The sequence below is a fragment of the Eptesicus fuscus genome, chromosome 4 (assembly GCF_027574615.1).
Source record: "Eptesicus fuscus isolate TK198812 chromosome 4, DD_ASM_mEF_20220401, whole genome shotgun sequence".
Classification (NCBI taxonomy): domain Eukaryota; kingdom Metazoa; phylum Chordata; class Mammalia; order Chiroptera; family Vespertilionidae; genus Eptesicus; species Eptesicus fuscus.
This window is the reverse complement of record NC_072476.1, coordinates 52,261,668-52,289,240: the sequence shown is the minus strand read 5'-3', so window position 1 is coordinate 52,289,240 and position 27,573 is coordinate 52,261,668.

Genomic DNA, 27,573 nt, shown 5'->3' with positions numbered 1-27,573 from the left:
CACTAAAGTGCTTTGCCTCCTGTAACACCAGAGGCTCTGATTTTTTCTTACTAGATATCTGACCACCCCACCCCACCCCCCACTTTTAATTTAAGAACACCTTGGAGATCAATTCTAAATGCTCTTCAGAGCTCATACATCCTCCCTACATATTCTCATCAAAATGGCTATAGTTAGCAACTATAGCAAAGGTCAACATGCATCTATGAAGGGTCAAATAGTAAGTCATGTGATCTCTTTCTCACCTATTCAACTCTGCTCTTACAGTATGACAACAGCCTTAGACAATGTATAAACAAATATCTGTGATGTGCTCCAGTAAAGGTTTATTTACAAAACAATTGACAAACCAAATTTGTCCTACAGGAGTAGTTTGCACAACACTGTACACATCATTCACAAAATTAATGAGATTCAGAACTGAGTTAGTGAAATAACCACATACACGATCAATGCGACTCATATAAGCCCCTGCTATTTTTTTCATTGTGCTGAACAAAATGATCTAATTATTTCTTCCCTACCTAAAAGTCTTCCATTGTCCCAATTTGCCCAAACATTGAACATGGCTCACAAAGCTCTTAATTAGGTATCACTGCTTCGCTTTGACCTAATATGTTGTGATTTTTATATTTTAATCTACTTGGGAATAATAATGGGAATCTTTCTTGTCCACTGGCTATTTACTAGTATATGAATTTCTATCCTTGTTCATTAAGGGAACCTCTGCTTTGTTGTTGTTGATATTTATTTTTTGTTTTTTACTCCCAAATTTATTTTTTTCATGGGGGGGGTGTTTTCTTAATTCCTAATACCTACCCTGTAATATAATGACCACTTAATAATTCTTAGCAAATGAATGAATTTTAGTTATACATTTTATAGAAATAATGAACTTTTACAAGTTCATAAAACCTAATAAATTCACACAGAACACATTAAGATGTAATACTTACTTCGCAATTAATTAAGGGTGACAATGGAAGGTCAACTTCCTAGAGACACATGTAATTTTTCATTATTCTATTTTGATCAAACTATACCTCTTTCTGCAAAAATATATCCAATCATATATTCTAAACTATTTGTAACTCAATCATAATATCTTAAGCATTTGTAGTACTTCTGAAATTTTTACTGGAAAATATTTTAAAAAGAAATTTAGCATTTATCTATTAATTCTATGGAATTAATTTTAATTATATAAAATTTATTTTTATTTCTATATAGCCAAACTGTAATACCAAAATAGCATTCTTTGGTACAATATTTTTGTTATTACTGTTGAGAATATTTTAGTCTTGTGTAACATCAATTACTTGAATAAAATGTGCTAAAGGTTTTTTCACTTCAAAATCACTTAAATTTATTATTTGGAAATTCTAAGGTGTTATTATTATAAATCTTCCAAGAATTTATAAATTTTTATACACGCTGATACAATAAGTGATTACTATATATTCAGAATATTTCTATTTGTACTTTTTTTCTTGTACTTTATTTTAAAATGTATTTCAAAGGGGGTAACACAAGGAGTCCACAAAAATGTGGGTATTGCTGGCTGTCTAGGTAAGAGAGGTAGTTCCCCATAATATAAAATTTGAATTAATCTACATATTTTAAGATTTGGTTGCCAGAATTGCTCCATATTTGGTCATTATTAATTTTGTCATTATTACAAACTTGATTAGAAGTGAGTATGCTAACATATGCTAGCAAAGTCACAAGAGAATAATGTTAAAAACCAGTATATCTATCCACTTATTAATTTACAATGAGACTCATAACTGCTATATAAACTGGTTAGTGTGAATGTCTATATCCCTGACAAAGAAACTTCACGACAATAATAATTGGAGAGCTTGAAAACAGAATATGGGGGATTCTTTATATGAGTTGAAAGTTCAGTAAGACTGGGCCATCATATATTCATGGATTAATACTCAAAATAAGGCAGCCAGTCTTCGGGGAAGAATACGTTGCTATCTTAAGAGAGTATATAACATAACATTTTAAAACATTCATTTGAATATATTAAGAGTCTCCCATTAGACACATGTCTCTTGTATTTGCTGGCAAGCTCCTCAGGCACTTTTTAAAATTTGTCTCCAAAATTGGAAAACATGAATGATTTTAATATAGTAGCCAATCAACTAAGCTTGATGGTTCTAAAATGAGTTCACAAATGTTAAAGTCCTGAATTTTTCTGAACATGATATTCTCTTTTAGGATTCACAATTCCATTTAATTGTTATAGAATCTAAAGTCTTGAAGCAAAGTAATTATTTTTACATTGTTTATGCCAAAATTCCCCCAAACATATCTAATCATGAGATCATTGTTTAGTTGGGCATTTAATAAATAGAGCTCACAAAGTGATAATTTTGAAAATTAGGACATTCCACAAAAATTTAAAATACTCATTTTCTCTTAAAAGAAATGTTGATTGGCAGTATTGAGTCCAAATCCACCATGATAAAATGCAGATGGGACTAAATATTACCACTTCTTTTAGAAAAAGAATACAGAAAATAAGGAAAATAAATGTCCACCAGAGTTCTCAGCACTCAATCTGTCCAGATTCACTTCTGATATTGTCTGTTGTTTGTGTTTGTGACTTTCATAATTTAGCAATCTCAGATAATAAAGTTTTTCTCAGCATGTGATTTGTGAAACCATGCAATAGATAATCCCTAAAATTTCTTAAAGCACTAAATATCTATGACTACATAAGACTTAAGTTTCCTTTAATTAGAAATGATGGCATACTCTCTTAATCTGATATGTACTTATTCTGCCTGTACTAGAAAGTCAGGCTAACCTTAACTTTGTAAATACAGTGAAATAATTTTTCATTAGAAAGTCAAAGAGGATGGAATTAAGTAGGGAGGCCAAGATAAAATATTCTGTACAGTGACTGAGGACCCCAGAGTAGCTGCCCAAGACAATTACTTGGCCTTTTCTTGTTAAGGAGGTTTGCTAGTCTCAAATGAAAACTTTGATCTTAGCTTCAAGGGTTGTAGTAAGTGATGAAGATGGATTTGGTTACCCAGCATCTCATATATTACTTAAGGTTGAGACCTGAAGTCTTGACTTCTTGCTTTATTCTTGTTTATGATGTAGTTACATGGGACTTTGAGAATCTTAGGAATGTTTACTAAAACACATGTCATATCTAGGAGCATAAAGAAATGTGGAAAGAAAATGACTGTAACCAGGCAAAAGAACTGAATAGATAACTGCTTTTTAAATACAAATATATAGTGAGGTGAGTGGAATAAATTTGGTTATTATCCCCCTTTCTTACCTCCAACTAAACTTCTTTTAGATAACTTTTGCGGGATTAATTTGTTCCCTGTTTGAGAAAGTACTACCGTAATTATGGAAATATTTTTTATAGATCAACAGCTGAGATATGACAGGAGACAGACTAAAAGATGACAAAAGACTAGTCAGGTATTCTAGGGATAAGTCTGATAGACTGAGCTTACATTTTTCATTCTTCTTGCCTTTTTTCTTTTTTTCCTCTCCCTTTGCCTCCCTTTCTTTTTTCCGCTCCTTTGTTTCTGCCCTTCATTTTGTTGTACTAGTTAAGATGAGAGATTTCCAGTATGCCAGAACTGTTTTGGGGCATTGACAGTGAGATTTTGCCTTGCAGATATTTAAGAAAATATTGCAAATCGCATATTCAGGGGAGACCAACTGCTACACAGCTATTCTAGGATTTAGCACATACAGAAAGGTCTCTGGTTAGAATCCAAAGACTGTTTCTCACCATTTATCTTTGGCTTTTATGAATGAATCAGAATTGTTTTTGAAAACTAAAATTTCCCAAGGGAATATCTACTGCCCATCGATGGCCCATAAAAGTATATTTTATAATATAAATTTCTATTAATTATGTATCTTCTCATAACATTGAGATCCTGTTGTGGGTAAAAAAAAGGAGGCTGAAATCTGTATGACTTAAATATTTCCAGGAATGGGACAGTAATACTTAATTTAAGTAGTGTTGTTGATCAATTCAATAATTTGGTTTTGTACTGTGACTTTTAAAGCTTATTACTTACAATATAATCAGACTGTAAATTTAGAAAAAAATGCAGTCATTAAAATAAAAGAAATATTAGTCCTATTTTACCTTTGAGTTATATAGATCAGTACTCAAAAATAACAGAAAAGTTACCATCCTAACAATATATGATACAAGTTATGGATAATTAGAGGAGCTAGAAGGAACATTCTGGAATGATAGAGATGGTTACTTATCTGACATGATCTCATTTAAATTTTGTCACCCCTTAAGTCTAAGCAAATAATTATTGCTATTTAAAATTAGACTTATTTTCCAATACTAGCACTATACTTCAGCAAATACTGAGACAATTGACAGCTTGGATTATGGGAGATTTTATAACTGACCCTATCCTAACATAACAATGGATACATAATTAAACATAAATAATTGATGAAATTCAATAATAATGGCCTGCCACATAATTAGAATATAATTATTTTCAAATAATTATTTTCAAATAGTAGTTTTTAAAATCAAACATATTAGATTTAGCATCCTTAGAGCAATCTTTCAATTGGAGGTTAAACTTGCATTATAGTCTCTAAAATTTAATTTCATATGATACCTTCAATTCAATTTACACACAGTTATTAAATATTTAAGAAATAAAATTTATTATATTTATTTTAATAAGGTTGAAGGTATACAAACAAATCTTTATTATACTTAAACACAATTTAATTGCAAATACACTTATATATAGTACAAAAAAGAGGATATGCTTTAAATGTGTTTTTAATATTTTTATTGAGATAAAATTTATATAAAATACTACAATCATTTTAAAGTGAACAACAAAGTGGCATTGAGTATATTTCCAAGATGTGCAACCACCACCTCTATGTAGTTCTGTTCTGAACTGAATTGTCTTAAAAACTTTATTTGTTGGAGTCCTAGTCCTCAGTGAGTCTGTATTTGGAGATAGAGTAGTTAATGAGGTAATCCAGGTTAAATGAGATCTTAAAGGTGGGCCCTAATACAGTAAAGACTGGTGTCCTTATAAAAAAAGGAAGAACACCAGGAATATCCATACACAGAAATAAGGCCATGTGGGGACACAGGGAGACGCTGGCCATCTGTAAGCCAAGGATAAAGGTCTCACTAGAAACCAACTCTGGTAGCACCTTGATCTTGGATTTCCAGCCTTCAGAACTGTGAAGAGTAAATTTCTGTTGTTCAAGCCACTCAGTCTGTGGCATTTTGTTGTGGCAGCATGAGTGTACTAGTAAATTGTCCCTTGGTCCTCCCTTTCTTTTTTTCCCTCCTTTGTTTCTATCTTTTATTTTGTTGTACTAGTTAAGACTAGAGGTTTCCATGATGCAAGATTTTCATCACTCTAAAATGCAACCCCATACTTATTAAGCAGTTATTCCCCCTCCTCTCACCCCCTCAGTTTGTAGCAACAACCAATATGCTGTCTATGTCTATGTCTATGTCTATGTCTGTCTATGTCTATGTCTATGTCTATAATGTATACATACCACTTCTGGGTATTTGATATAATATGAACAATTTTATATTGCCACTAGAGGCCCAGTGCATGAAAATTGATGCACTAAAGGGGGGATCCCTCAGCCCAGCCTGCCCCCTCTCACAGTCCGGGAGCCCTCAGGGGAAGGCGATGCCCCCATCACACCTTTGCTGCTGCCACTGCTGGCAGCACAAGCCTCAGCCGGCCCTGTTTACCTGAGCCTCGGGTGGCCCTGGGCGGCTGGGCAGCCGCCATCCAAGGCTTGCCTGTGCCTCGGGCCGGCCCTGGGCGGCTGGGGGGCTGAGGGGACTGGGGGACTCCAGAAACAAGGCAAGGCCAGGCCCGCTTGGGGGCTGGGCCCGCTTGGGGGCGGACCCAGCCATGCCATGCACCTGCCACCCTGACGGGGCTGAGGGGACTGGGTGCCACCATTTGTGGCTGTGGGTGCCGCCACCTTTGAGGGCATGGCAGTCAATTAGCATATTCCCTCCTTATTGGCTGTGGGCGCTGCCATCTTTCTGAGGGCATGGTGGTCAATTAGCATATTCCCTCTTTATTAGATAGGATTTTTGGCTGGTTTCTTTCACTTAACTTCTTTGAAGTTCATCCATGTTGTCACATACATCACTACTCTTTATGGGTTTAATTTTGTCCCCAAACAAGTTATGTTGAAATCAATCTCCAGTACCACAGAATGTAGCCTTACTTGAAAATAGGGTCATTGAAGATGTAATTAGTTAAGTTTACAATGGAATAGGGTGGACTCCTGAACCGATATGACTAATGTCCTTATAAGGAGACAATATGAAGACACAGGGAGAGAACCTCACGTGACAACAGAGGCAGAGATTGGAGGTGTACAACTACCAGACAAGGAATGCCAAGTAATCCTGGAAACACCAGAAGCTAAGGAAAAGGCCTGGAACAGATTCTACCCTAGAGACTCTGAAAAAGAATGGCCTGCCAACTCCTTTATGTTTTCTAGCCTCTAGAGTGGTTAGAGAATAACTTCCTGTTGTATTAAGCCACACAGTTTAGGGTACTTTGTTACGAAAGTCCTAAAATGCTAATATAGATTTGGGTAATGAAAGGTAGTGTGCTGATCTAACAAATACCTCACAATGTGGAAGAAGCTTTGGATTGGGTAATAGTGATGACTGAAAGAGTTTTGAGACACACTATAGAAAAAGCCTAGATTGCCTCAAAAAGACTGATTATAGAAACACAATGTTAACGATAAGTCTAGTGAAGCCTTAGAAAGAAAAAAAAGAGGCTGTGGAGGAAGCTTCTAACATATTAGAAAATACACATATCATACTGAACAGAATGTTGCTAGAAATATGAACATATTCTGGTGAGGTTTCAGGTGGAAATAAAGAATATGTGATTGGAAACTGAAGGAAAGATGACCCTCATTGTAGGAAGTGGAGAATACCAATGAGGAATGACCAGCAAGGTTTTTGAGAATCTTGTGTCAGCAGAAACCCTGCCAGCTCACCTTCAAAGGAACAGCGATGGGATGAAATGAAGGAAGAATGACACTGAGGGCACATATTCAGAGGTCTAGATCAACAGGATCTTGGTTCCCAAGAGTAGGGCTATCACCCAGGACAGGGCCAATCTGGCAGGCCGGACACAGCATGGAACTGTGGGCAGTTGTTATATTATTATGATGTCTCTTATATCAAGTATCATAGCTCTCTTCTATCTATTGTCCAATGCAAAAAAAAAAAAAAAAAAGTTGCCTCATGCATTTTCTCCATCTTAATAGCTGTTTAGGAGATCTATAACAGGACCATAAGCAAAAACTCAATTTTTTTAAATAATGGAAGTTACATATGCTTATTATAAAACTAGAGGCCCAGCGCATGATTAAATCATGTGCATGTAGGGTCCCCTAGGCCTAACTGCCATCAGGGCCATGTCCATCACCCCCACAAAGTCTCGCATGCTCCACGGATGGTGCCTGCTGCCCGCAATGCTCCTCAGATGCTGCCGGCACCCCGCGACGCTCCAGAAGTCCCACCCGCCACGGCCACCGTGGCTGCCACGGACCCATCAATGTACCTCCTGGTGAGTCCAGTAGTTGGTCGTGACGCCATCACGGTGTCACAACCACAGGTCTTTTATGATATAGATATTTAAACCACTCAGAATCCTATTCAGTGAAAAAATATATCAAATATTTTTGACAAATATAATTAGTAAAGAAGTTATTCATTAACAGATAAGAAACCCATTTCATTTATTGCTAATATAGAAATATTTGTTTTTACTTAAGTTTATGAAAATTTTATTCATAATTCTCCTTGTCTTCTGTATTTTGGCTATACATTCTTGCATGTGTGTGTACATATGTGACTGTATGCCTTTATGAGTGTGGTTTTTGTCTGTACATGTGAGTATATGTATGTTTATTGACATGTTTTCTTACTAGTATATATAATTTATTTCTGTATATAATTAATATATAATCTATACATAAAATTTAAGAGTGTCACAGTATATTTTTAGTTATCTAGTCTTTAAAGATTTAAAGAATATATTTTGCTTGTTTTGAGATATTAGAAACAGTTTTATCATGAAAAAGCTTTTTAAAAAGTACACTTTTTTTTTAATCCTCATCCAAGGGTATTTCCATTGATTTTTAGAGAGAGGGAAAGAGAGAGGGAAAGACAGAGAGAAATATTGATGTGAGAGAAACACATTGATTGGTTGCCTGCAGCACAAGCCCTGACAAGGGCCCAGGCTGGGGAGGAGGCTGCAACCAAGGTAAGTGCCCTTGACAGGAATCGAACCTGGGACCTGTTGGTCTGCAGGCCGACGCTTCATCCATTTAGCCAACCAGCTAGGGTTAAAAATACACTTATCTTCTGCTATTTATCCTTTCATTTTACATAAGATCTGTTTTATATTCAATTGATATCACAGAGTCCCTATTTACATAAGGGTTTATTATAATATTCAGTTTAACTCCTAAGCTCTTTCACTTCACTATATTCTTCAATTCTTAATTTGTTGTGGACTTCTTGTATTTATTTTTAGAGTCCATGTTGTGTTTTATGGGTTTAGAATAGAGACACATTTGAAATGTATTTGTTCTTGGGTATGTGTCTTTTGTATGTTTTCTAATTTTCTTTTCATGCAATGTTCCTTTTATTTTGTGTGTGTGTTTGTGTGTGGGAGGGGATTTATAATTTTTGTGCATCCGCTTTGGACCATTTTTACTTATTAGTTACCTTTTAATGTAGATCATGTCATTTGGATGTTTAACCATTTTTTTGTTGTTGTTTCTTTGTTTGATTAGTTGGTTGTATGTTGTTGCTGTTGTGGGGTTTTTTTTGGTGTTGTTGTTATTATGAAAAAGATCCTCCAAGAACATATTAAATGGTGGATGTTACAGCTTAGATATGCCATTTTAGAACATTTTCTCACAGATCCTATCATTTTTTCTTCAGCTTCTTTCACAGTGTAGATTTCTCACTTCAGGTAAAAATATGTCCTGGATAGTAAGACACTTACATATCTATCTCACCAACTTCATTATATCAGTAAGAACTCTAGATATGCAAACAGAAACTTCCAGTAGTATTATACATAATTCAACCTTGTATAAATCTTGAGTAACAGTTTAATTTTAAATAGTGTATATACAAATAAATCAATATTTAAAAATAGGTACATAGTGAAATGTGTCTAATTCCCTGTACTCTACAACTGCTGTTACACATTTGGAATTAGATATGAAATAGAAGTTCAATAGTAAAAGAAATCTGATAAGTATGCTTTAAAAAATTGTGGAAATACTTAGCATAGCTCTTATAATCCCTTATTTGTGTTGATTGAATAGCCTAAAATTAGCCTTTCAGATACCTGAAATTAAAATGAAGAGTCACTGTATCTGCAACAAGTGAATGATCTTATTTTGTTAGAGAAGGTCCAAGATAAAATAGATAATTCATTAAAAGGAAAATCAAAGAGAGTTTAATGAAATAACTATTTAAAGTTATAGGGGGGCTTAAGAGAAACCAACAAAATGTGGAGCTGTTATTGTCATAATTAGCAAGTTATTAATACCAATAATAGGAGGAGAGCAAAGGGGAGGCCAGACATTATCAGCATGGTCATCTGGGCTGCACCAGGAAGCTAGAGCTTCACATTTCCCAGGAACCACCTGTCCATTTCCACAGGGATCTAGCAAAGGGGGAGATGGATACATGCACAGTAAAGTTGGGGTGATGTAGGGAAGGTGCTTGCCTATCAGTCTAACTTGGGAAAAGGATCAATGGCTGGGAGGGTAAAGCCACTGCAAGCATGCAAAGTCTTCGAAAACTAAAGCCCCCAGCAAAGAGTTCACCCTCTCTTCCTCTCTTATTCACCCTTCTTCCCTCTTGCTCTGCACTCACCCTGCACTGACCAACCATGTTGCCTTCAGCAGTCACATGGCCCATGGAACAGAAATCCTGGACACTGGTTTTCATTCTGGCACTACTGAAGACAAGATTGAACTTCTTCCATGGCAGGAAGGACAGAGATGGGACCTTAAATGGGAACCCCCTTAATTTTACATCATCAATAAAGCTATCCATGAAATTTCACCCTCTTGTGGGGGCCTCAGGAAATTATTTTACCCACAGCACCCCAAGAACTCCACTCCCACTGACAATAGAGTTAGCAGTGGCAGACCTTTCCCAATCCTGGGCTTGAAGAGTTTGGGGAGGAAGCGGTTATCTTCATTCAAAAAAAACCCAACTGATGCACTCCATAGCCTCCAAGGAACAGAACATTGTCAAGAATGTGAATTGGAAAAAAAAAAAAAAAGAATGTGAATTGGAGATTTGAAGGGACAAATGGAGAATATATTACATGATTCATTTTAGTAGACTGTCTAATTTATTTAGTGAGATAATATTAGGGAGAAGTGTAAAGGCTCCAAAGCCTGAATCATTATGGCTGATGGTCAAATACATAAACGTGGTGTACAATTTTTGGTAAGAGTAGACTTGTATGAACTTTTTTTGTAAAATATATTTTTATTGATTTCAGAGAGGAAGGGAGAGGGAGAGAGAGATAGAAACATCAATGATGAGAATCATTGACCTCATTAATCAGTTGCCTCCTACATGCCCCACACTGGGGATGGAGCCCTCAACCAGGGAATGTGCCCTGACAAGGAATCTAACCATGACCTTCTGGTTCATAAGTTGAGGTTCAACCACTGAGCAATGCCGGCCAGACTGAACTTAGGTTTTTAACAACATATTCACCTCTCTCATTTGGGCAGTTTCTGCATTTAAGCTATTAAAAGAATCACATTGGCCTGTTTGATGATTTGGTTTATACATGCATGCTACATCTATATATATAAAAGCCTAAGTGACCATTGCAACTGAACAGATGACCGAACAGGCTGCGTGGAGTGACTAGGCCAGCAGGGGGGGCAGTGAGGGGCGACCAAACAACTGAGCAACAGGCTGCATGGGGTGACCAGGCCAGCAGGGGGGGCAGATGGGGGTGACCAGGCCAGCAGGGGGGGAAAATAGGGGCGATCAGGCAGGCAGGCAGGTGAACAGTTAGGAGCCAGTGGCCCCAGATTGTGAGAGGGATGTCCTGGATTGAAGAAGGTGCAGGTCGGGCTGAGGGGAACCCCCCCCCCCTGTGCATGAATTTTGTGCACTGGGCCTCTAGTATAAAAGAAAATACTATATAGGCAAACACTGTATGATTCAAGAATACTGGTAAGCAATATCACATAGTGGAAAGAAAAAGAGCTAGCAAATCCAAAGACTTGGTTTAAAGTTAAAGCTTTATGATTAACTAACTTAACACATGCACACTCATTTCATGTTGTTAAGCCTCAATTTTCTTCATCTGCTAAAAGGTGAATTTACTAACTCTACTACCTACTTAATTAGAATTGTTTTTGTATAGAATTATTGCAATATTATCTAGTCTTAAACCAAAACTAATCCAAATAAGCTCATCGGGCTGATACATGAAAAATAATAAGATGAACAATTCAACTGTAAAATAATATTCTGTAAGAATTTAATCTAATTTACTAGAGATATTTAAAGCTGTCCTGGGTAAAGCAAGCTTACTTGTTTATAGAATATATTTTGGTTATAGAAGAGAACTGTCAACTAATTTAAATGATATTTTATATTTCTAATATTTGTGGCTTTAAAATAATATTTTTCTTGTTTTCTTTTTTTTCCCCTCAGCAGGAGCCATGTAAAACAGATTTTCAAAAGTGTAGTGTGTGTTCCTGATGAAGTTATTTCAGTCCCACATAATTATCACTTATTTTAAAAGACTACTCAGTGCTAGAGTTGCTTTTATTTTATATTAGATTTCAGAAAACCTATTTGGACACAATAGCAAAAGTATAATGCAGAGGCATATAATTTTTTGTAATATTTTAATTAGATGATTTCCTTCACAAATCAGCTTATTGAAACATTATTTGCAAAAGTAAAATACTAAAAACATTCTGAAAATCCATGGATAGAAAAATGGTTGACTAAATCATGGTTCCTAATTTATGTGAAATAAAGAAAAATGAGATTTATACGTACTGACTAAAAAGTAATCAATGATAAATTAGTGAAAGAATATAGCAAGTAATACATATTATGAGACAATACATGTCATAGTAAAATAATACATATCATTAAGTAAAAGGAAGACAACTAAATTAACTGGTTGTGCATTTATATAAACATTAAAAATGAATGAAAAATCATATATTTATAGCATTGGGTAACTTTTATGTTTGGAAAAATTAATGGGGGAGGCAAGAATCTTTTTCTTGCCTGGAATCTTTTTTGGAATTGCTACAAAAATTATCATATAAATTAGAACTAATATAATGGCAACTCAAGGAAGCACCTGTATATTTTGTAATGTCTGACTAGTGTGTTTGTTAAATAACAAGTAGAAAGACCACAATATTGGTTGGAGCAACTATAGGTAATGATGAATTTTGAATTTATATTGAGGAATTATATGTTTTATATGCATGCTCATATATATATTTAAATTAAGAAGTGATATCCAAGGGGAGCTGGGAAGGAGTGGGAGAGAGAGATTACAAAGGGCATGATGTGACTTTTGAAGTTATGTATGTTTTTATTATCTTGGTTGTGGTGATCCTTTTGAAGGTATACTCTTATGTCAAAACCTGTCAAATCATAAACTGTAATTATGCCCATTTTATTATACATTAAGTATTCTCAAGGAAAAAACCTAATGCCTGTTTTTTGTCTTTAGCAAATGAGTAGATTATGTTGGCAGTTTCTAAATTGAGATAGAAACATGCTTGGCAGTGAGAATCATAAGTTACTTCAGTAGGCATAGAGATAAGACCTTGTGGCAGGATCTACCTCAGTAAGACCATACCTTCTCTTGTTTTACTCAATGGATTCTTGATTACTTGACCTCTTCTCTTCCATACTACCTGACATCCCTAATTTTATAAGATTTAAGGATTCTTTTGATGGCAGGACACAACACAATACCATTCAGATAGATGAACGGGAAAGCACCAAAAGAGAGAAGGCTGCTAGGGAGGGCCACACAGTGGGTTGAATCTGAACAAAGAGTAACAAAAGCACCTTTGAGCTATAGGGAGCTGCTTATCTTTGGGGGTAAGCTAGCTTTGACAGGCTCTCTGGGGACTGGCTAACTTGATGTCTGAGGGCTAGGGAGGGGCTGTTCCTCTTTGTCTGATACTTGGCCCCAGGGGTGATTATTGCTGGAATGTAGTAGTTCTAGAGTATGAGAATTTGGTAAGGAAAGTGGTAGTGGGTGTGGACTTAAATGCTCCAAAAATGAACTGACTAGCTTCTAACCAGGGTCTAAAAACTGAGTCAAGAATGCATTTCCAAAAAGCTATATCACACCCCTGCTTCTGCAGCTTGCTCTGTGACTTACCTTTTCCAAATGATCATGATTTCTGCTACTTAATTTCAATTCTAACCAGATTCCATCCTCTGACTCAGTGCCTTAATGCCCATCCTTTTCAAAGTTTATCCATTTATTGTAAACCCTTTTCTGTTACAACTGAAAATTGACATATAGAAACTAAATTAAAATGCTTCAAAATTACATATAAAGAAAACTTGAGTGCCTGGCCAGGGTGGCTCAGTGGTTGAGCATCAACCTATGAACCAGGGGATCATGGTTCGATTCCTGGTCAGGGTACATGCCCAGGTTGAGGGCTCGATCCCAGTATGGGGTGTGCCAAAGGCAGCTGATTAATGAGATCAATGATTCTCTCTCCTTATTGATGTTTCTAGCTCTCAATCCCTCTTCTTTCCTCTCTGAGATCAGTAAAACTATATTTTAAAAAAAGAAAACTCAAGTCACATAAATTTATTCTAGTAAACTTAGAAATCTTATCTTACAAATATGTGACTTTGAAAAATTAAAATGAAATGTATAACTTAAGGCACCCTACTTTCCCTTCATTGCAGCACTAAATAATAGCTCTGATTTATAAGGTGGTATCTGTATAAATCAATCAATGAGCATCTTAACTTATGCACTAAAAATCGTATTTTTGTGTAGCAAACATGTATATACACACCACCTCCTTCCACTGTTAATGAGCCCCAGACAACTGCAACCACAAGAGCTTAGCAGCCCGTTTCTTTCCTCAATCAGAATTAAATTCCAGAGGTCTATGGTGCTTCTTTCACCCAATCTTCTCCTGCAATCCTAATGCTCATAGCTGACCTTTCCGTTAGTATTTTGTCTCATTATTACTAGAACATCAAGATTCATAGCAGATCCCATGACCATAGGTACTATGCATTGAGTCTCTACTGTATGATAGCCGCTGCTGGAGGTGATGTGCCTACATATCTCTAATATGGACATTGACCCATAAAACAAGAATTATTGCACCCCTTTTAAAGATCAGACACTGATGAAGATGATATGTTCTAGTCACAAAATGGTGAGGGCAGAATTTTAAACCAGAGTATGCACTTTTTTCCACTAAGCCAAACTGATTATTTTAATACTGTGCTTGTTTTCACTTAAAGAGACAAGATCCACCATCTAAAATTTCAACCAATATTTTTACAATCCTGTATATCCTATATAGACAGAAATAGTTTTAGAGAAATTTAATTATCTTCTGCAAGTAAAATCTATAATAATAAAAGCGTAATATGCTAATTAGACCAGACATCCTTCTAGATGAAGCCAGGGCCGGAGGGAAGCCTGGGTCCCGGGTGCCAGAGGGAAGCGGTGCTAGCTGCTGGGGGAAGGAAGGCCTACTCTTGCAAGAATTTCGTGCATTGGGCCTCAAGTAAGTATATAAAATAACATATAATAAAACACAATTATTTTGAGACAGAGTCAACTTTGAAAGTATTTTGACAAAATATACAATGAATGTTTATGGAAATTCCATTTAAGCATCAATTTGGCATTAATATCTCCCCTTTTATTTTACTCTGGGCTATAACTTAATTGTTTCAGTTGAAACAAAAATTTAAAGTAGAAAATTTATTGGAACTAAATTTACTACAGCATGTTTATTGACAAAACCAATAAGCCTGGCTGATCATCAGGTACTCAGCACTGTCACTCAGTAAAACTCTGGGAAGTTGTATCAGTAGCCTGAGTGATACTAAGTCATTCTAAGAAGGCTGTCATTCAAAGAGAAATAGCAAATCTATCCCAGCCTCTTACCTCTTTCTTCACTATGCCCTCAGACTTTCTACACCCATAGCACAACTGACTGATGGATTACAATTAGGCTTATCAAGAACCAATGCATTTGAAAGCCACACATCTAAAACCAGAAATAATTTTGAAAAAATCAGATTTGAGTCACCACAATTTTTTTCTCGGTGACCAAAGGTCCCCTAATAGGTAAACAATGAATATTGGTTAGCTTAGGTTCAAGTGAGACATTTGATACCTAGAGAAAAATAAGCAGGGGAGTGAATAAAGTAGTAGTCACGTTTTTGAAGAATGAAATCGGTAGATTGCTAGTGACAGGTTCAATTACTGGTCCATGGACCACTGACACATCTGCCTTAAACTCTGAGAAATGGGCAGTGGGAAAAGGATGAATAACTCTTAAGGTTTAGAGAAAATATGTAACCACTCAGGCAGAAAATTAGCAATTACATTTCGTGCCATCAGTAATAACTATTTCAACAAAGATCTTAGGTTAACGTCAGACCGTGTGACAGTATATCAACCATTACACCTGTGTTCAATCAGCAACCACATCCCTCAAAGTGATACTGAGCTGTTTAGTTCAAATGTGGCTTGTTCAGTGATAAGCAAGATGGCAGACATCTGGTACAGAAGTATTCAAAAGCAATTTACTTCACAGATTTGATGCTGACTGTTGAAAAGAGAAAAAAAAAGTCTGTAAAATTTAGACAGTTGTAACTTGTCTTTTCAGGTTTTCTTTTGATTTTTTTTTTCTTTACTGTGATAAATAAAATTATAGTCTTGATTGAAGATAAAGCTCCCCCCAAAAAAAGTAAGAACTTTTTTTTTATAGTGAAAGTCTTCGTATTCAAAGTTAAATATAATATCATCATTAATAAAAGTATAAATTCATGAGCCGAAACCGGTTTGGCTCAGTGGATAGAGCATCGGCCTGCGGACTCAAGGGTCCCAGGTTCGATTCCGGTCAAGGGCATGTACCTTGGTTGCGGGCACATCCCCAGAAGGGAGTGTGCAAGAGGCAGCTGATCGATGTTTCTCATCAATGTTTCTAACTCTCTATCCCTCTCTCTTCCTCTCTGTAAAAAAATCAGTAAAATATATTTAAAAATATATATATAAAAAGTATAAATTCATGATATTATTTGTGTTTCTGTGTAAAGGAGTAAAACAAATGGATGAAAAATTTAAAATAGAAACAGATGAACCTATGATTAATATATGATCTTCTCGGTGTTCTTAATTTAAATCTGGTCTGACATTATGGAGCTACCATTAAGTTTTATTTTTAATTTATATACTTATTGAAAGAATAACATGAGATGATAATTGATTTATTACCAACAGATAAATATACAGTAATTGATTCACCCATGCGCCAAATAATCTTATACTTTTACTCCAAGAATAAGCTAAATAAGCTAAACAAACAAAAATAATACAAAAAGTCAAGAACAAAACATAAAGATTAAAAATTACCAAATAATCTAACTAATATCTAATCAGAAGATTATAACACAAAATTATCTATATATATAAAAAGCCAGTGACCAGAATGCTGGAATGACCAAATGACCGGTTGCTATGACGTCCCCTGTGGCCAGCGAAACACCAATCTGGTGGTGGGGCCAGCCAGCCAACCTTCCGAGGCCCTTCACCCAGCTGCCCCATCCCTGATCACCCCCCACCCCAATAGGGGGCAGGGCCAGCTGGCCAACCTCCTGCAGCCCCACATCCCAGATATCCCTACCCCGATGGTCCCCCACAACCCTGATTGGCCTGCAGCCCCTCCCCCTGGCTGGACCCACCTCTGATCGCCCCTCCCTACCCCAATAGGGGGTGGGGCAAGTGAGGCAACCTCCTGCAGCAACTCCCCACAGCTGGCCCCACCCCCAATGGACCCCACCACCCCGATCGGCCTGCAACCCCTCCCCCTGGCTGGCCTTAACCCCGATTGGCCCACCACCCCTCCTGCCAGCCAGCTCTACCCCTGATCAGACCCCCACTTTGATCAGGGGCAGGGCCAGTGGCCAACCACCCATGGCCTCTCCCCCAGGCCACTGGCCCCTGATCACCCCTCCACCCCATTCAGGGGCGGGGCTGCCTGGCCCACCACCCACAGATCCTCTCCATGGCTGGCCCCACCCCCAATCAGCCCCCACCACCCTGATCAGCCCACAGCCCCTCCCTACAGCCAGCTCCGCCCCCAATCAGCCACCACCCACACCAATCTGGGTTGGGGGTAGCCAGCAAACCTCCCTAGGCCCCATGTGGGGGTGGGGCTGGCTGGCCCATCGCCCATGGACCCTCCCCATGGCTGGCATTGCCCCCAATCGGCACTCCCACCTTAATTGGGGGCGGGGCCTGCTGGCCAATTGCCCACGGCCCCTCCCCCCAGCTGGCCTGGCCCTTATCAAGCCCAGATCAGGGAGGGCTACTGGCCAACCTCCCACTGTCCTCTCCTCCCAACAGGCCCAGCCCCGATCCACTGATTGGGGCTGGGCTGGCCAGACCCCTCCCGTGCACGAATTCATGCACTGGGCCTGTAATCTAAAATAATATTGCTCAGTTGAGTTAATAAATGACAATAGTTGATCTACAAATGCATTTAAAAATAGCCTTAATAAGATATAACAAGAGGGAGATAAGATTTTAGTCATAAGTGGCATAGATACACAAGCCACATATTGTATATTGCTATCCTGCTTTTCACACTAGTTATAAAGTTTCAAAAGTTTATGGGTAAAACAAAACAAAACATAGTTTATGGGTGAAACAAAGAAATAGAATTTCTTTAAATCATTAAGTGAATTTTATTATGAACTTTTTAATTAGAATATCAAATTTATATTATTGAAGCCTCAGACCTAGGAGAGATTTCTTAACAATAGATTAAATTATTCTCATATAATATGTGCTCATTATTTTATAATTAATTATGCTTGGTGTCAATTCTGACTACATACGCTCATATATAACATATACAATCCATAATATGTTGTATACAGTGTTATACATGTCATATATGTATGTATATATATATTTAATGATCAAAATAAAATCATCTTGATCTGCCTTTCAAGATTCTGTAAGAAGGTAACAAATTATCATGAAAGAAAAGAGATGATTCTTCTTAAAGGATCTTCAAGAATTGTCCTTAAAGCCAGAGAATCACCAGTTTATACTTGTATGACTCTCCTATATAACTCTGAACAAACACATACTCACACACACACACACATACACACACACAGATAATGATGATGAAGATGCAATGACAGATCGATGAACTATATTAAGTGATATGCAAAGCATATTATCTTAGTCAATGTATATAAGAAGAGTATAAATGCATAAGAATTAGAAGACATGTTGAGTTACTAAATAGACATTTTTTCCAAAAAGTTATGTTTAGACCAAATATTTGCAAATCACAGTCATTTTACATGATCTAAAAATATAATCTATTTAAATAACATACAGGAAACTTTTTGAAAGTGAAGACTTTTTATTTATTGTCTTCTGTGTTATCTGATAAATTCAGAATGCATGTGTTTATATTTGGGTTCTTAAAACAGGTACACCTTCTAGTAAACTGGCTGCACAAATTCAGGTCCCCACTCATATTGGAGTGATATTTCAGCACCCTTAAACATGAATGGCAGTCTTCTAGGCAAGGAAGAGAATAAAATTGTTTTATCCTCAAATGCAAGTATGCCACTGAAAGGTTTTACAATAGCAGTCTCTTCTTCAGTTTAGCACACTATCTCCAATAATTGTTAGTCAACTGTGATTCGACCCCCTTGTAACATTGTAAATTGTGCTATTTATTCTCAGCACTTTCTAATTTCCCCTTATTTTTTCTTGCTCCCCACTCCTGGTTCCCTAAGTGCTTCCATCTCATCTCCATCTTATCAATGCTCAATTTCAGATAACTGTAATGTTGGGAGGGTTTGAGTAACTACTCATTAATATATTGATGATTGATAGAGTCTTGTACTGTCTTTTCCGGGGCATTTACATTTTAATAGGAGATAATAATTCTTTCATTCATGGAGAATGAGTTCTATAATAGTGTCATTTTAAACTGGAGAAATAGGACAGTGTGAGAGAAACTTGGATTTGGAGAATATTCCTTGATAATTTTTACCAAAGTCATACTCATTACTGTTTAACAGTTCAAAACTTTACCCTACATCTTGGGTTCTAATGTCTCCAAAGTGGGGTTTAATCTCTCCAAGGCTGAAGTTATTATCTGGAAGTGATTTAAACATAGCTGAAATCACATTAACTCTTTCATATCACTAAAGTAACCTTGAGTGCACAGCAGTCTTAATATGGAAAGCCTCTGAAGTTGATGGAGTTCTATAATAATAAAAGCATAATATGCTAATTATACCGGACAACCTAATGACCTTCCAGAATGTCCTTTCAGATGCCTTCTGGACCAAGCTGTGGTGGTGGGGCTGATGAAGAGGTGGTTAGGGGCAATCAGGCAGGCAGGCAGGCAGGTGAGCAGTTAGGAGCCAGCGGTCCTGGATTGCAAGAGGGATGTCCGACTGCTGGTTTAGGCCCAAACCGGCAGTAGGACATCTCCTGAGGGGTCCCAGATTGCTAGAGGGTACTGGCCGGGCTGAGGGACCCCCGGGCCTCTAGTAAAAAAAAAAAAAAAAATGTAACACAAAAGCAAAGAGAAAGTGCCTTGAGACAGCCTAATCATCCATTCTAGCAGTAATAGTTCTATCTCCCAGCACCATAGCAAATATTATTTTATTCCCATACACTATTCCTTCATCTTCAAGGAGAGATGAAATTTCTAAATACCTTCTCACTATACAACCCTAGTAAATAAAATGCACAGTACTTATATAGCTATCCCAGAGAGACATGGAGATCGCCTGGTAGGATTCTTATACTGTCTGAAATAACTTTTATGAATTGTAAATAACACAGTTCTAGGAAAGGGAAAATACATGAAACTTACTGAAAACTTCTTTGTTACTACATCACACAGGATTATATTTTAAATTATATAATCTTTCCTTTCACTATATTTTTATTATTTAATTTATTGTAGAACTACAGAAGTATTTTTTTAAAAACTTAAACTAAATATTATAAATTAGCTGAGTTTACCTATATTATCAGTTTGCATTGAGATAGAAAATTATAGTCAGCTATTTAAGATATCCTAACATCCAGGGGGACAGTCCAAAAATTAATGCACTTTCACCATGTTTAAGGAAGATTTTGTTTAAAAAAAATGACAAAAAAAAACAAAAAACAACTAACATTAAGTAGAATTTTTATTCATGTACCTCATGGTGCTTTGAAAAGCCATCTCATGTTACTAAATTCCATATAAATTAAATGAACTCACAAACATGCTGTAAATATATATAGATATTCTCATTTAGAATATAGCCTCAAATATATAGAGGCATTTTAGTTATCTGGCACCATTTGAAAAAAATATTGATATTAAAGACAACAGACATCTGTATGTTTAACAATCTATTTATAACCATTTCTTATTAAAATTTTAGAATTGTAAACATAATTTAAAATTATATGATTGACTAGAGTTAGGATTATAAATGTCAATTTTTAATTCCTTCCATTTTCTTTTAGTGATTTGGAATTATTTACCTATAAACAAAGAATGTCAAATATCTGTAAAATGGCAGTCCTACTTTATATAGGTTTCACGTAGAAACCTAAGGTGAATTTTCTTCTTTGAGAGACTTTGTGTGCATTTCTGGCTTATTATTTTTAAATAGAATGTCAAATATGGTACTAAAGTACAAAAACTATATTTTTAAACATTTTGGTGGCTGCAAATTTGCCCCTTGAATAATAGGGATATCAATTTACTAGCTAAATAGATGATAGATAGTAGATAGATAGATGATAGATAAACGATAGATTTTTATTTTAGTTGCAATAATTTATAAGCTTACTTTAATTATGACTTTTAATTTAGGTAATGTTTCTACTTTCAGAACAAATAAATAGACTTCGTTATAAGTTCTGATACATATATTCAAATCCTTAAGAAAAACAGAAACATTAAAATATGGCCAGTTACTTCTTTGTGTCTTTCTCTATATCCAATGGAAATAGCAAAAGATAGCAATTTCCAAACAAATGATGAAATACAAATTTTTATTTTTTTTTGCAATTTAATTTAAAGAAATGTCACAGGAAATTCTCTGCAGAATGACTGTCTGTGAAAATAAGTGAGAAAGAGAGAAAACTAAAACAAAACTTCTTTCTTTGGTTGGAGGACATAGTTAGAGAATATGAGAGATTTTTTCTTCTCTCCTGAATGCCCAACGTATTTTCAATAATACATTCAATTCAAATTTCATTTGCATTAAAATGCCACTAATGAGAAAATATTTGACATGCTAACTTAAAGAAACTGCTTCACAGAGGTTAATCAAGTTATATATACCTGCTTCAATTCAGTTTACAATTGGCAAAAATAAATATTGTCTTCCAAATGTTCAATTCAGTTATGTTTTCCATAAAATTTAAGAATGTGTTCTTACTCAAAGCTTTGTGTAAATATAGGAAACAGGTGTTATACTTAATAGTTGTGCTGCACCAGCACGGCCAAGGGTAAACCTGAGGAGGGGTGGTGAAGGACTGAAGAAAAGACAGACAAGAGAATACAGCTGGGGCTTGGTGGATCTCCTGTGTCTGGATAAAGACACAAAAGACCCAGCCTGCAAGCCAATGCTTTATTTTATAGTCTGATTAAAACAAGGGTAGATTAACATGTATACAAATGTTTTTGTTTTGGCAACACTTGCTGCACCTCCCACAGCCCATTTGCTACTTAGGAAGGAATTAGGGAGGGCTACAAGGTCAGGCTTAATTATGCTAGGAGAGCTTTGCCCTCCAGGCTGGGACTTGTTTGTGGCCCTGCCACAGGTCAGCCTGAGGCTTGACCCTAGAGCCACTCCCTACATCTAGTCATCAAACTTTTCACAGTCTATTCAAGTTAATTATTCTAAGTTTTGAAATGTGAACATTTTTTCTTTGAAAATAAAGTTTTAAAACAAGCTTAACTTATTTTTACTTACAACAATTTGGTTTTAAACCTTTATTATTCAAAAGTGTGAAATTTATATTCTATAATGAAAGAAAATAAATATAGATCAAACTTTTTATATCATTTGTTTAATGAATGTTTGCTTTAAATAACCACCCTTGGAAATATTTTCAGATAGGGCTCACTACAGGATGATAGATTGTTAGAGCAAAAGCAGAAATACAAAAGGACTATAGGAGCTAGAATTTGAAGACCCAAAACAACAGTTTAACCTTTTGCACTCAGGTGTTGAGTGTGACTCAACAAGGTTAGCATTAGAATAAAGGAATCGAGAAAAAAGCAAGCGAGTGCAAAGGGTTAAAACTTACTAGTTTTTATTCAGGTAATCAGTCAATGTTATTTTATTGACTCTAAATATATGAACTTATCTTTTACTTTCCCCTATGCTTTGACAAATTCTCAAAATAAAATTGATACAATTATATCTATCACTGATTTTTTTTTTCTTTGCCTTTGAAATTGCAGGTCTTCTACAGGAAAAGCATTTTATATAGCATAAGGTAGGCATAGGCCTTGGGCTCTGTACTCAGCCTAGCCTCAGAATGCTGGTTCCTTTTGGTACCATTTATCTCTTATTGTTTTAGAGTAGTTACTTAAGGTTTCAAAACTTCTGTTTTCTCATCTGTACAATGGTGATAATAATAGCACCTACCTACTAGACCCATCATTCCAGTTAAGGTTAAAAGACCAAATTTATGTCCATTGCTTAGAAGAGGGACTGGAATGCTGCATAAGTTTTCAATTTATGTCTTTATTCAAGGAAATCAAGATTAATAATAAGGCTATAAATAATAGTGTTTGTTTTATTATATTCAGGAAAAATGGCATAATTCCTTTCTGTCTCATTTCCTCTAACTTTTATAATTATAATTATATAACTCCTTTATTTGTGTGCATCGTTATCTGCACTGATGACAGAGCTATTAGGCTACTCAGAGATAGAGGTTCTCTCAGAGGAGTCCTGAGGTCTCTTTGCTCAAATATTCCCTAACCACAAAGACCTTGCCTGCCTTTTCTCCTTTCTTCTCAACACCCTTATCCTCCTTTATTTCTCTTTGTATCATTTATCATCATCTACCATATTCCACGTTTTCTTTCTACTCTTGTTAGGATGCTTGCTACATGAAAACAAAGATCTATCTCTCTTGTTTGTTGGTGCCTAGGAGATATAGTACATAGTAATTCCACAACAGGTACTAGTTAAATATTTTCGAGTGAATGAATGAATTTATATTTAGAGATCAATGACTGGAAAAAACTAGAAATCTATTACCATGCAATTTTGCAATACGTAAGTAGTATTTTATAGGAAAGGGCACATTTGACAGCCTTTGGTTGTAAAGTTTCCTTATCATCCCTTCCCCAATACCGACCCATAAGAAATACATTCTTAAAATTGGCAGAGCTATTTCATCTGCTTAAAGCTGACTAATATTTCACATCTTTGTACATAAAATCTGCTAAGGTCTACAACATCTTTTTACATGTATGATCAGAAATAGTGCCTGCATTCAATTTCATTCTGCCTCCTATCTCCCTGTCTTAACTTAAAGTTTCTTAGAAAGCAGATCCTGGGGGCATATTTTGTGATAATGGATTATTGGGAAGTGCTTTTCCAGGGAAGCAGATAGAAAGAGAAGTGGGGAGGACAGCTATTTGGAAGTATATAACCCAGCTGGCCAGAGCATCCTGGTAGGCTGACTGTTAAGGTCTCATTGAAGAGGTTTTGAAACTCCTATGAAGTGTATAAAAATGATAGAGGAGCTTACAAAAGGGAAAGTAATTTACCTATAGAATTTTATTTTCAGTGGCCAAAGTTTGTCTCAAGAATTTCATATCCTTCCATTTTCTTGGTTACACATGCTTAGGGTCTGAGCAGATCTTGCAGTTATTAGGAATTCAGTGGTAACTGGGAGGTCCTTGATCAGAAGAGCACCCTGCACACAGGGCTGAAGCAAGGTACTGCTAGTCTAGGCTCACACATGTGTAAAGTCTGGGAACTGGCCCCACAGCTGACCCCTGTGTCAGTAGCAGAGCAAGTAGCAGTGACCTGGCTGCACGTCCATGATGGGGACATATGCAAGTTGTTGCTAGTGTGTCCCCAGCTGGAAAGCCAGACAAGAGCCCTGACCTGGGGTAACAAATGCACTGAGTCCCCACATGTGTCTATCCCTCAGTGCATATGTGCTGGAAAAGTGTTCTGGGCCTGTAACACTAACCTTCCTAGATTCAAGGTGTTCAATCAACAAAACTCTAAATGTAAATTAAAGTACACATAGTTTTTAAAAATACCTGACTCTTGCTTTAAGCACAATATAAAATGGAATTGACCTAACTTCTGTTTTAAAAAATCTCATTTGAACCAAACATTTTTGTAGTGTAAAGTTAAAACTTGCAGAAAAATGTAGTAGATAATGTCATAATTTATAAACATTAAAGATCATCCAGCTAACAATATCAATGCTTACTATTGCATTTTAATAAGAATTTATAACAGTAGAAATATTAAATCACACATCAACTAAGAGATAGCATTATATGCAGCTCTGCTTCTCCAACATAGATATGTATAACAATATTCCCCCACCCTGATAAGAACCAGTAATAAGATATTAGACATAGAAAAAATTAGTGCTTTTTCTGGGAGCTCAGTATTACTCAGACTTAAGAAGATACCTTGATTCTTTATTTTCTGTGTCAGACAATCTAATATGAGAAAATATTTTTGTATGTGATGTATATTATGTAAAAAAATTTTTCCTCCATGCAAGCAGCAGAACCTATATTAATATGACATTCTCATTACAGAGAATGGACTACTTGCTGTGGAGAAAGTTAATTATACTAATTTTACTGACCTGCATAGCTTTTGAAAGCACCATTTAGATCCAGAAATTGAGTAGTAAACATTACCAATCAATCTAAAACACATGGCATTCTTATATGCCATATAAGAAATATGGCATTCTTATATTTACTTTAAAAATACATTTTAGAGTTGTAGATATATAACTGAACCTAAAGATAAATTTCCTAGAATAACTTGAGTAATAAATATCCCTCTGGAAATGACTAACCAAAATTTTATATTTTATGCATCTTACAAGAGACAAGTCTTGGTTGAGAGAGAAATACAAAAAATATGACATTATATGGTGGAGATCTTGAAATCGATGAATTCTCACTCTAGCAATGTTCTAGAAATGGCTGAATACATTTTGGTTCCAAAAGAGGCAAATAATCTGACAATAAATAAATAAATAAACAAACAAACAAACAATTTCAAACATCCTCAAGTAAAAAAAAATTAATAAAAAGTAAGAGAAAAACTGAGGCACAGAAAACTATTTAACTTAGAATTGGATAAAATCATGGGTATTATTTCCATGACCATTTTATTTATCCTTGTTTATTATTTTTACAATGAAAATATTAGATTAAGACATGAGAATTTAAAATTGCTAACAGCCAACATAAATAGTGGAGAAATTATAAATGCAAAAGAAAATCAACAAAAACACTGTGTGGTTTTATGTATGCTTGGGCCACTGGAAAATAGTTAAAGCTGCTTTGGAAAGACTGTTTTATACAATGAATATAACAGCAGCCAATGATTCCTTTATCAAAAACACTGGTTTTATCAGTGTATTAAACTAGTAAAATATGAAGTTATATTTGAAAATATCATTTGAAATCTTCATCCAATACAATACGTATCAAATTTCTTAACATGTTTATATACTTTGATCAAGTATTTCCTTCTCTAGAAATCTATCTTAAAATGAGGTTTAAAAAATTATATATGGAATATTATTGTAGGAAAATTTCAAATATTAAATATTAAGATATAATCTACAAATCTAATACTAGGGAAGTGATAACTTAAAATACTATACATTATAAGATGAACTAGCATAAAACTAATTATGTTTAATAGTACATTGTATGGCATGATGACTTAGTCTGCTTAGGATGCCATAACAATATACCACAGCCTGGATGGCTTCAACAACAGAAATTTATTTTCACAGTTCTTTTTAAAAAATATATATTTTTATTGCTTTCAGAGAGGAAGAGAGAGAGAAACATCAATGAGAGAGCATCATTGATCAATTGCCTCCTGCATGTCCCCTACTGGGGATCGAGCCCCCAACCGGCACAAGCCCTGACTGAGAATTCAACAGGTGACCTCAGTGTTGATGCTCAACAACTGAGCTATGCTGCCTGGACTATTTTCACAGTTCTGAAGTCTGGGAAGTACAAAATCAAGGTGCTGGCAAAATAGGTTTGACCCTAAGTTCTCATCTCTTGGCTCTTAGAGGCAGTCACTGTCTCACTGTGTGCTCATGTGGTCACTTCTTTGTGCTTTCCAGAGAGTGTCAGAAAGAATTATCTGATATCTTTTCTAATAAAGACACTATTTCTATCATATTAGAGTCCCACCATTATGACCTTATTTAACCTAAATTACTTTCTGCAGGCCCCATCTCCAAATACAGCCACACTGTAGGTTAAGGCTACAATATATAAATTTGTAGGGGACACAAACATTTAGCCCATAATGTGTGACAAACATTTCTTGTATAACAATATGGGAAAATCATTTATAATCTTTTAAGTACTATATTATGTTACTTTCATAAATATTAAATTTCTTTTTTTATAAAGAAAATTTTTTTATTTGAAGAAGAATGCATTAAAAGGGCAGAGAAAAAGAAAATGGTAAAAATACTTACCAGAAAACTGTTATAACAGTGTAGATGAAAAGTGTGTTATCAATTCAACAAATTGTTTTAAAAGACATACTGAAGTAATTATTTCTACAAAGTCAAATCAGAGATGTAACTGGACATACAATAACTCAGGAAAAATGGTAAGAAAATTCTTATAGGCATAGCCCATGGACATGGGCAATAGAGTAGTGAAGACATGGGGGGGTGGAAGGGCTGAGAGGGGGGAGACAGGGAGATATCTATCTATAATACTATCAATAATAAAAAGTTTATTAAAAATAAAAGAAAGAAAACATGAGGGGAGAGAATGTGAGCTGACAGAGCTCAGTTTAAAAATAGAAGGAAAGTGGTCTAGTTTCATTTTTTGTACATATCTGTACAATTTTCCCAGCACCATTTATTGAATAAACTGTCTTTATCCCATTCGTGTTCTTGCCTTATTTGTCAAATATTATTTGACCATAAAGATTTG